Here is an 8957-nt window from a genome sequence, read left to right as displayed (position 1 = left end):
ATATAATGTATACATGTATGTGTATAATTGTGACGTATTTTTTCTTTCACTGCTTAACTTACAGGGAGAGTAATCTAGCCTGTTATCAACATTTTCTCACCATCTCACTCTGTAAGATGGGCTTCTGTTACCACCAGTCTATTGAAACTACATCTCATCCAATCTCAATTCCTCAACCTCATTTCCCATGACCTTCACCCCACCTCAGCCACACACAAAGATTGTCATAGGTAAGATCTTGCTATCACCCATAAATGTACTACCTCCATGTTCAAGAATTCCCAAATTCCCATAATCTATTGGCTTTCCACCTCTCCCCTCTCCCTCTTGAGTCAATACCTCCCCTTATTTTATTTCAGCAGTTGTACCCTACCAAACTTCAGCCTTAGATCACTCCTACCCACATGCTGCTGCTGATTGAGAGTGGAGAAAATCCCACAATTATTCTGACTGGGCCCATTACAGATTTATGTTGGACAATCCCACCTCGGTCCTTACTGTTACCAGGCAGTCCTATACCTCCCTCATCAATTTACTATCCCCTTTTCCATAACAACTTTTCCAGGCCTTTTCATCCCTCCTTAAATGGTTCTCTCCCCCCTCACCAGAGAACCTTGCCTCATAACTTACAGAGAAAATGAGGCCATTCACCCTGACTTCCTGTTTCTCTCCTCTTCCTCATCTCATATCACTTATGTGCCTTCTGCCACTATCTCCTTCATCCCTGTCTCACGTGATGAGGTGGCCTTACTCCTTACCAAGGCTAACCCCTCTCCCTGTTAAAACAATCCCATTCTATCCCATCTCTAACAGAGATTGTCATCTACTCTCTTTCAATCTCTATGTCTGCTGTCACCTTCCCTACTGTCTACAAACATGCTCACATTTCCCTCATCCTCAAAAGTAACTCACTTGATCCTTTCTACCCACTGTCCTGTCTCATCTGCTTTCTGTGACTAAACTTGAAAAAGCTATCTACAATATGTGCATCCACTCTCTTCTGAATTCATCATTCCATGAAAACAGCACTCTCCAAAGTTCCTAATGATCTTAGCTGACAAAGCTACTGCCCTTTTCTCATTATACCTCTATGTAGCCTCTGTGATGACAATTTTGAATCAATCAGCATTTACTTGGTTCATTGTGATTTGATGGGGGATCAGTGATTGTATTAGTGAATTAAGCAAAATAGGATGAAGTAAGTTATATATGTTAATGCTGTTAGAATAAGAGTTGTGAATAATCAATCCACCATATATTGATGATTATATTGCTTGTATTTATCAGCTAGGTTAATATTATTACAAATAAGAATGTAGTAGTAGGCTTCCACCAGTTGCGGACGACCATGGATCAGCACCTTGAAGAGCCACAGGCCACAGTGTGGCTGTGCAGTACGATACGGGAGCCGCAGCTCCTGCCACAAGGAGGACATTGGAAAACTGCACTCTCTGTTGCCTGTCAGTTCCTGCGTCTCATTTGTTTTTCTTCCTCCAGAGCTTGGAGGCCCACCTCAGCTGCACGCAAGCTGCTCCTGAGTACTGAACTCCATTAGGTGCCATCCTTGGCCATCTCCTCCCAGCTGCTGGTGTCTATTCCCAGAGCCCTCAAGTCTCGCTTGCATACATCTCTGTAGTGAAGCTGGGGGCGTCCAGCAGGTCTTTGGCATGAAGCTAACTCACCATAGAGTAAATCTTTAGGAATGCGCCTGTCTTGCATGCAGTGCACATGGCCGAGCCAGCGCAGCCATCTTTGTTTCAGTAGTGTGTAGATGCTTGGAAGTTGCGTGCGTTGGAGCACTTCTGTGTTGGTGATCCTATCTGACTGAGATATGCCAGGGATGCGCCAAAGGCAGCACATGTGGAAGCTGTTAAGCTGCTTCTCTTGTCTAGTGTATGTAGTCCATGTTTCGCTGCCGTACAGTAAGGTACTCAGGACGCATCCTCTATAGACGGCAAATTTGGTTCGTCTTATCAGCTTACTGTTTGCCCAGTCACGCTTGGCAAGCTTAGGCATGTTTGAAGTAGCTTTCCCAATCCTCTGATTGATCTCAGAATCAAGTCACAAATTGTCACTGACAATAGAGCCAAGATACGAGAATTGGCTTATGACATCCAACTGGTAGCTACCGATGTGTATCAATGGAGGCGACACAGCGCTCTACAAACCCACCCCTGCATACCCTCCCCGCACCTCACCCAGTGTAATAAGGCTCATTTGCTGGTGCTATACCCCCTCACCCACTGATTCATCAGTGGATGAATCACTACCATCCACTCCCTTGTGACTTTTGCTTCAAACACTCAATTCCTCAGACCCTAGGATAATGTTAGTCAAGCACCATAGTCTTATGACTCATGGAAGGCCCTGAGACGTTGTTAAAAGGGTCTTATGACCTTCACAATGCCCCAGCTGAGATGACCTGGAGTTGATGACCTGTGAGAGGCCTGTTGATGATGGTTATAATTGACGGACATTTCTCTTAGCCAACCATAGGATTTCCCTCTTCTAGAGTTGACCAGTCAGTGAATTGTAACACCTCCTATTTTTAGTGCTCTCCCAAGCATATAAAAGTAGATGGCACTCAAAAGGAGGGGTCCCTTATGATGAGGAAGATTGTGGACCCAATTAATTAGAGACCACCACCATCCCTAATAAATTGGGTATGCTTGGAGCTCAGTCTCAGTGACTTTTGTTACAGATTGGAATTTTTTTTTTTTTTTTGGCGGGGTGATGAGGGTTAAGTGACTTGCCCAGGTTCACACAGCTAGTAAGTGCTGAGTGTCTGACATCGGATTTGAACTCGGGTCCTCCTGAATCCAGGGCCGGTGCTTTTTCCACTGCGTCACCTCGATGCTCCACAAAATGGAACTTAATGGTCCATCCTCAAGAGGATCAAATGAGAAAAAATCACTGTAAAGTGTTAACACAGTGCTTGGCACATAGTAAATGCTATATACATATTAGCTATTATCATTATTATTGATTGCCCTCTCCTCCTTCAAACTCTCATCCCTAGGTTTTGGGACAGCACTCTCTCTCGGTTCTCTTTCTAAGTGACCATTCCTCAGTCTCTTCTTCTGTATTTCCATACACATTACGCCCTCTAACTCTAGGTGTTCCATAAGTTTAGTCCTGGGCCCTCTGCTCTTCCCTCCATAGTACTTGATGTCATCAGCCCCTATGGGTTTAATGACCATCTCTGTGCTGATGATTCTCAGATCTACCCATCCTGCTCCAAACTCTCTCCTGACCTCCCGTCTTCCCTGGCAAATCGTGTTCCCACCATACTGGAGCTTCAGTTTCTGCTGCCGTGCAGCTTTTATGTTCATTGTCTGCCTCAAGTCCTTCCAACCCTTCCTCTGATCTCCAGACCCATTCGTCTGCTAGACCACCTCACTTAGATGTCCTCCACCACCTCAAATTCAGCATGTTCCCATCTGGATATTCATCCCTGACTTCTCACTGTGATACAGCCCTCACACCCCACCTACTCACACCAGCGGCTGAGTCGGCTGTGCCCCTATACCACAGAGCCCATCCGTGCACCAACAAAGCTAAAGGCCATCAGAATATAAAGAGTGAAGACACATTGCTCTCAAGTGGTAGCTATATTTCAGGCAAAGGCAATGAAATCTTGCCTCTAGGTACCGATGTACTTAAATCCAATCCAATCGTGAAAGGACATTGATGATGGCCACTTTAGAGTGCCAGTTGATGTGCAAATTCTCCCTTCAGTGGGAATCCTGAAAACCCCACAGAGAAACAAATATAAATTTAGGAACCTTGATGTTTACTTTAAAAAAAGCTTAAGTTTTGCTTTAGGTGGAATATGGGATTGAACAATAAAGGAGTTGACTCCCATTTGATTTATACTGTTCTCAGTTGATGGGATACCTCTATTTCAAGTGAAGGGTTAGATAAATTAGTGATGGGTGGGCTGGACCCAGTTATGGTACCCAGTCAGTCTAAGTTTGTTGCTAGTGTGAGAAATGATTAGTAATAACCAATATCCTGGGGAGATCCAGAGGCTCTTCCCTTCTAAATACTTCATTTTAAAACAGTCCCTTTTTCTTGAAAATGTTTTAACTCTCTTGTCTCTTAGACCCCACTCAACCATGCAAGGAATTTAATGTAAGAAGTTCATTGTGTTCTACTCAATGGAGACAGATCCTTTTGTCTAGCTTCTCTCCAAGGGTCACAGCCCCCACAATGAAAAGGATATATATTCTTTGAATTGATAGCCTAAAGCCATGGGTGGTCTGGTATAGCCCTTCATTTTAATAAAGCCCACTTCCAATCATTGTTTACCAATTAGATTTGATTGCTGTTTGCTGAACCACCTACTGTTTTGAAGGGTATATGAACAGTGAGTCTGCCTGTCATGATTGTCTTTGGTCTAAGAGAGATGGCCAAATGACCATCCCTTTATTAATAACCTGCTGCTCTTATTAATAAAATGACTAAATTACCCAGAAACTATGTCTTTCCATTTTTAATCACACTAGAAAGAAAATGCAATTGAATAGTTAACAAAAGGAAGTTTACATGGCTATAGCATAGAAAGGATATTCAATAAGGATGTTGCAACATTTGGCTTGGTAGTCTCTCTACCAGGTATATCTACTCCACCCTTACCTCCATATGGAGATGTGGTATGTCTGGTCAGCAAGGAAGAGTGTGGGTACTCATGTGGTTTTGGAAACTTGGACATGTGAGCAGTAATCTGTTACATTCCTTTAAATAAAATACAAGGTCTGTAGACCCTCTTTACTCCCATTTTGTTTAGGAATGCTATCAATCAAGAAGATAGGTCTAGGGGCAGCTAGATGGCGCAGTGGTTAAAGCACTGGCCCTGGATTCAGGAGTACCTGAGTTCAAATTCAGCCTCAGACACAACACTTACTAGCTTTGTGACCATGGGCAAGTCATTTAAACCCCATTGCCCCGCAAAAAAAAAAAAGAAGAAGAAGAAGAAGAAGATAGGTCTAGCTAAAGGTGAGGCAATGAAGTCTTTCAACCAGGAAGACTCAGATAGAGTTCATCTAGGACACTGAAGCAATTGCAAGATGACATTTGCAGTTCATTTTAGGTTAATGTATATAGAGGGATTCCTGGAAATCCGAAAAAAAACCTCAGTATACCCTTGAGGAACGAGGATAGTAACTAGCAATCTGGCACATACATGTTCTAGAGATTAATTCTTTTACTCCAATTTCATTGCTATCATTTAAAATAAATAGTCTGCCTCCATTTTAAGCTGTTGTTTTAACAAAATCGTTAAAGAAGGAAGAAAATCATTAAGTCCATTATGGTTTTGGGAAATTGATCCATTAGCCAGTTCATATTAGATTGTTGTCCATAGGAGGATTCCTGCCTGAAAAGCCTGCAAGTAAAATACAGCATAATCTTTAGGAACCTAGGCTTCTAGTCATCTGGTGCATTCCTTGAATAAAAATAATAATAATAAGTATAATAACAATAATAATTTATTAGGAGGCACATTGGTTCATTGTTGGTAGAGCTGTGAATATGTATAATCATTTTGGAAAGCAATTTGGAATATGCAAATAAAGGGACTAAAATACCCTTTGACCTAGAAATTCCTTTACTGGACTTTGTACTCCAAGTAGGGCAATGATTAGAACAAAGTCCCCAGTCAAAGGATATGAACAGGCAGTTTTCTGATGAAGAAATCAAAGCTATCCATTGCCATATGAAAAAATACTCTGAATCACTATTGATTAGAGAGATGCAAATTAAAACAACTCTGAGGTACACACCTATCAGATTGGCTAATATGACAAAAAAGGAAAATAATAAATGTTGGAGAAGCTGTGGAAAAATTGGAACACTAATGCATTGTTTATTTGGGTTGTGTGTGTGTGTGTGTGTGTGTGTGCGTGTGTTGTTTTGGCGAAGCAGTTGGGGTTAAGTGACTTGCCCAGGGTCACACAGCTAGTGTTTATTTAGTGTCTGAGGCTGGATTTGAACTCAGGTCCTCCTGAATCCAGGGCCAGTGCTCTAGCCACTATGCCACCTAGCTGCCTCGCTAATGCATTGTTGGTGGAGCTGTGAACTGATCCAACCATTCTGGAGAGCAATTTGGAATTATGTCCAATGGGCTATAAAGCTGTGCATACCCTTTGACCCAGCAATACCACTTTTGGGTCTTTTTCTCAAAGAGATCATAAAAAAGGAAAAAGGACCCACATGTACAAAAATATTTATAGCTGCTTTTTTTGTGGTGGCAAGGAATTGGAAATGGAGGGCCTGTCCATCATTTGGGGAATGGCTGAACAAGTTGTGGTGGAATTCTATTGTGCTGTAAGAAACGAGTAGGAGTTCAGAGAAACCTGGAAGAACTTGCATGAACTGATAATGAGTGAGATGAGCAGAACCAGAAGAACATTGTACACAGTATCATCAACATTATGTGTTGATCAACTGTGATAGACTAGATTCTTCTCACCAATACAATGGTACAAGAAAGTTCCAAAGGACTCATGATGAAAAAGGCTCTCCAAATCCAGAAGAAACAAAAAGAACTGTGGAATATGGATGCTGATTGAACCATACTATTTCTTTTGTTTTTGGTGCTGTTGTTTTTCTTTTTTGAGGTTTTTCCTTTTTGCTCTGATTCTTCTCTTATGACTAATGCAGAAATATGTTTAATGTTATTATATGTCTATAACCTATATCAGATTACCTGCTGTCTAGGGGAGGGGGGGAGGGAGGGAGAAAAATTTGAAATTGGAAATCTTATAAAAACAATGTTGAAACTGGAAAATAATAAAATACTTTTATTTTTTAAAAAAAGAACAAAGTCCCCCAATACACCTGTGTGTGTGTGTGTGTGTGTGTGTATCCAGTTTTTTGTAATAGCAAAAGAATTAGAAATAAAGCTGATGCCCACCGATTGTGGGATGATGGGTAAACAGATTGTGGCACATGAATGTAATGGAACATTATATTCCATATGTATGTGCTATAAGAAATGATGAACATGATGAATATAGGGATGGATGAAAACAAATCTATGTGAACTGATGCCAAGTGAAATAAGAAGTCAAGAAAACAATATACACAATGGCTACAGTATCAATGGAAGAAACAACCACATACCAAAACAAAATGAAAGTGAACGTTGCAAAATTATAAACAAAAAGAAAGAATGGCTTGAAAAAAGAGACATGAGAAGGCACTCCACCCCTTTGAAGAGGGGGGAGGTCACAAATGCTGAACATTGCGCATATTATCAGATTTTTTTCCATGTGTTGATCACTTAGGTTGATTTTTTTCTCCTCTTTTTCTTTTATCATCGTCCCCTAAAAATACTATGTGTTATGTGAGATAGCCATCTGGGAGACAGTTGCTGGATAGAAACCAAAAGACATCAATCAAACCTTATTTTAAAAAAGGTTTATATCAGGAGTGCAAGAATGGTTAAATATTAGCACACAATCACTGGTATTAATCATAGTAAAAACAAAACATCTCAAACCACATAATTATCTGAAAAAAATTTTTAAAGCCTTTGACAAAAGTGCAACACTTATTTTGCAAAAAATAAAACAACCAAAAAAAGCCCTGAAAGACATGGGCAGATTTATTTGATATATTTCTGGAAATGATAATAGTATAAGACTTTTTAAAAATCACAGGTATCAGGGCAGCTAGGTGACGCAGTGGATAAAGCACTAGCCCTGGATTCAGGAGGACCTGTGTTCAAATCCAGCCTCAAACACTTGACACTAGCTGTGTGACTCTGTGCAAATCACTTAACCCTCATTGCCCCACAAAAAAAATCACAAGTATCAAAAAATAAAAATAAGCATCATATGCTTAGAATGCTGACTAGAATTTTCTCCAACAAATACAGGAGTAAAGCAAGGATTTATTGTGGAGAGCTAGGTGGCACAGTGGCTAGAATACAGGGCCTGGAGTCAGGAAGACCTGAGTTCAAATCTATCCTCGGACATTTATTAGCGGTGTGACCCTGGGCAAGTCATTTAACCCTGTTTGCTTCAGTTTGCTCATCTGTAAAATGAGCTGGAGAAGGGAATGGCAAACCACTCCAGTATCTTTGCCAAAAAAACCCTAAATGTGGTCATGGAGAGTCAGACAACTGAACAATAACAAGAACAGAAAAAGCAAGGATACCCACTCCTATTTAATATATCCCTGCATATGGTAGAAATAGCAATTAGATGGGAGAAAGAAATTAAAGGCTAAAGTTAAATAAAGAGATAACATTATCCCTATTTGCTGATGGATTACTTAGAAAATCCTAGAGAATCAGTGATGCTCATCAAGACAATAAGTTCAGCAAAGTTTCAGTCTGCAGAATAAATTCAAAAAGCAACAGCATTTTGATAACAATAACAAGATGCAAGAGGCAAGCATGAAAAGGGAAGTCATTCAAAATCACTACAAGATGTAGAAAGTATATAGGGATTGTTCCATCAAAGCACACAAAATATGCACATAAACTCAACTACAGAGTGTTCCTTGAAGAAATAAAGAGCCATTTAAAACAGAAAAAAGACTATTCATTGCTCATTCTGGGCCCCACCAATAGGATAGAAATTACAAAGGGACAATTTACATCAGAGCTGTCAGACAGGCAAATGTGTAGCCAGTAACACTCAGGTGTGCTTCCAGAGCCAGATTAAAATGTAATTGGGTAATATTTAGCTAAGTAAAATAAAATAAAAACACAAGAGAACATAGATGATGTTAATATGTGGTTTTCTAAGTCAATATTGCAGCCCACAGAGATCATTATGTAGGGTTTAGTGACTCTATTTCTGTTTGTTTGACACTACTGTTTTATAGAACTCTATAAAATAATGGAATTAATCTGCATTTTACAAATGGGGAAACTGAGGTAATCAGATGTTAAGTTAATTGCCCAGGGTCACACAGCTCCTGAGTGTCTGGGGCAGAATTTGTAC

The sequence above is a fragment of the Dromiciops gliroides genome, chromosome 6 (genome assembly GCF_019393635.1).
Source record: "Dromiciops gliroides isolate mDroGli1 chromosome 6, mDroGli1.pri, whole genome shotgun sequence".
Lineage (NCBI taxonomy): Eukaryota > Metazoa > Chordata > Mammalia > Microbiotheria > Microbiotheriidae > Dromiciops > Dromiciops gliroides.
The sequence above is the reverse complement of the archived record's forward strand: the minus strand, read 5'-3'. Positions refer to the sequence as shown.